Genomic DNA, 3407 nt, shown 5'->3' on the forward strand with positions numbered 1-3407 from the left:
CGCCAATTTAATTAAAGGAACAAATTTACAAGCACATTATATATATATATATAATATTATATTATTTTATATTATATATTATATATTATTATATATATATTATATTATATATATACACCAATTATAATAGTTAATCNTGCCAATTTAATTAAAGCAACAAATTTACAAGTACATAATATATATATATAAAATATATATTATATTATTTTATATTACATATTATATATTATTATATATATACACCAGTTATAGTAGTTAATCTGTGGCGCTAGTAGTCTTGTCCAATATTGGAAAAACACATGTGATTTTGCCAATTTAATTAAAGCAACAAATTTACAAGTACATAATATATATATATAAAATATATATTATATTATTTTATATTACATATTATATATTATTATATATATACACCAGTTATAGTAGTTAATCTGTGGCGCTAGTAGTCCCTTCCAAAATGGGAAAAACTCATTGGGAGGCACTGTGATCCAAAGAATCACACTCCCTGAACAGTGCAACTCTACGTTTCAACGTAGAACCTCATCGTGTAGTACCAACGATCGCCATATCGAGAGAGAGAGAGAGAGAGAGAGAGAGAGAGAAGATCTCGCATGCCCAGCGTTATCTCCGCGAAAGAAAGATACGAATATCAATTCGCGATACCGAGAATCCGAGCCGCAAAAGGGAGGGAAGAAAACCACGTTCCAGAAATATGGCCGGCAGCCAAGCCCAAGTCCTTGATCCTAGGTACTTATCGCCCCCCTTCCCTCTTCTCCTTCTCCTCCTCCTCCTCTCTCCCTTTGCAGCACAGCTGGCCGATATGTACGCAGTGTGTACACAATTTTGAACAACTTTCCTCCTCTTCTCCCCCTCCCCCCTCGGAATAAAAGCTTGCGGGCGATAAATTTTGTGCCCTCCGTTGCTCTCCTTATAAAAAAAAAAGAAAGAAAGGAAGGAAGGGAAGAAAGGAAGGAATACAGGAAGAGGCATAAAGACGAAGTTGTTGTTTTGCAGAAGGAGGAGGAGGTTAGGTTAGGTTAGCAGGTGGAGGCGCAAGATCAGCTAGGGACGGGTTCCGACTTGTCAGTTGCGTCACGTCACGTCTCGTCTCATCTCGTCACGTCACGTCACGTCAGGTGCGTTACGGGGGGGAGGGGGAGGACGCGGCGCGTGTACAGATACAATGCGGTTCCCGAACCCATAAATCGCTCAAACGCCGCCCCGCCCCCTGAAATGGACGCTGGTTACGTGGACGAAATGCAAAACCGATTGCGCCACCGAATTTCCACCTAGAATATATACATACACATATATATATATATGTATATATATATATATTTTCCTTCCTATTTTTCTTCCCTCACGATGATTAATTCCTAATTAATTTCATCCAAGCAATTAAACTTTATATATTCTGTACTTTGTCTCTTCGATTTTTGGCAAACGATCTCGAAAGAATATCGACAGAATTGGAAAAGCATTGGAGAGCGATCGAAGGTGATCGCGATCGCGGTTGAGAAAGGATGGAAGGGAAATTTGGAGAGAGAGGGGGGGAGCGTTACGTTGGAAATAACGTTACGTAAACGATGGAGGCGAGGAATGGGTGGAGGCTGGAAGAGAGCAGCAAGTGGCTCGTACGTCAGCCGGTGGCTCGTAAACGTCAGCGGTGGTGCTCGTAAACGTAAACGCGATGCTATAAGGGGGACGTAGAGGGATGGCGGAGAGAGAGAGAGAGAGAGAGAGAGTGTTCGCCATAACGGTTAAAGAGATACGGGCATAGAGAGAAAGACGAGATCCCATTTAGCGGTATAAATGCGGTTGTACGTTTCCTATGCAACGAAACAATCTGTCGCTTCCCCTACCCCCTCTCTCCTCTGCAAAGATTTAGAGCCCCTCTTTCACCCGCTTCGTCGCGATCCCTGCTTTCCCTATTTCTGTCCACGCGTTTCTTCGCGATCGAGAACGCGGATTTATGGATCGAGGATGCTATTTCATCTTCGTGAAATATTAATTAGTTTTAGATAATTCGCTGGATTCGTGGTTTGGTCCATTTTTTCGCTCGAAGGGTTTTTGTTGCTCGAAACGTTTCCCCGACGAGAGTCCATTTTTATTCGAAAAACTTCAGCGGTTTTGGCGGGAAAAAATTGTTCGAGTGCCGCGAATATTATTATTCCTTAAAAGACGAAACGTAAATGGCGAAACGAGTCGATAATTCGAACTTATCCCACGAGCTGATTTTCGTGGAAGAATAGATCTAACGCGAGTAACTTCTGTTTCTCGATCGATTTCCCGGCAATGGGACGCTGTTGTTACGGCGTCTCCTCGTTTTCGGAAAGGAACGACGAATTATTCTCTTCGCAGAGCGCCGTATCAGTCATATACGAATAATATTTATATAGGATATAGGATATATAGGATATAGGATATATAAGATATATAGGATATATAGGATAACCTTTTTCTCGGCCGTAGACGATGGCTTGGACGTTTATTGAGGATTCTCATTGGCATCCGACCATCACGCGTCCAGATCGCGCACGAATCATCGCGCGTTGTACAATTCTACTCGAAAATGGACTTTTGTCGTTTCGAATTTCGCGCCAAAAACTCGTACGCGGATCGCCCGTCAGTTGGCGCTGTTAACCACTTTTCCAATCTTATCCGCTTATCCATTCCACCCAAATGCCCGAAAATTATCGTTGGAGGGACATTTGGACGTTTCCACGCCTGAATTTTTGAAAACTGACTCAACTTATTCCTTAAATAAGTCAAAAGAACTCGTTACAAGTTCGATTTTTCCACGCATTAATTGATAAATTGTAATAAAATACAATTTTAAAAATATCTCAACAACCTTTGTCTCGAGAAAGAGAGAGAGAGGACTCTTTCATTTCGCTCGTTTGAAAAATCGTTGACGAAAAACTCGCCTAATTTACTTGGCTTAGGTTGATCCAAAATTTCATTTCGAGACTCGTAAAACTGATTATTGAAAATGGTAGGTTAAGCAGAGTTTACGAGTTCGATTTATTCGAGTAATGGCAAAATTAACAAACAATCTAATTAAAACGCTGCATTAATTAATTAAAGTAAACTGGCCAATTGGTTGATATTGTACACGAAAATAACGATTCGACCCTTCCACAGAGATTGTACAATTAATAAAGAAAAGCCTAAGTAAAACCTTGCCACCGACGTTAGACACCGAAATTTCCCGCAGCAATGATTCCAATTAAGAAGGGCGGGGAGGCAAAGAGTTTATCAATGGGCGGGGATGAATAGCAATTAGAGGGTCGCGTCTCCGCTGAATCCGCCGACAGAATCAAAACGTAACGAGATAAATTCGCCGTTTCCAAGTTGGGGTTGAGAGGGTGTCGGCAAGGCTGCGGGTCGGGGGAGGGGGAGGGATT

The 3407-nt window shown here is 41.4% G+C and overlaps 1 protein-coding gene across 1 annotated transcript in view; it reads right to left on the bottom strand.

The window, feature by feature from the left end:
* Positions 1–3407, bottom strand: part of LOC102671067 — a 101576-nt gene that overhangs the window by 70839 nt on the left and 27330 nt on the right. The gene's annotated exons all lie outside the window — the stretch shown is intronic.

The sequence above is a fragment of the Apis dorsata genome, unplaced genomic scaffold, assembly GCF_000469605.1.
Source record: "Apis dorsata unplaced genomic scaffold, Apis dorsata 1.3 scaffold_245, whole genome shotgun sequence".
Classification (NCBI taxonomy): domain Eukaryota; kingdom Metazoa; phylum Arthropoda; class Insecta; order Hymenoptera; family Apidae; genus Apis; species Apis dorsata.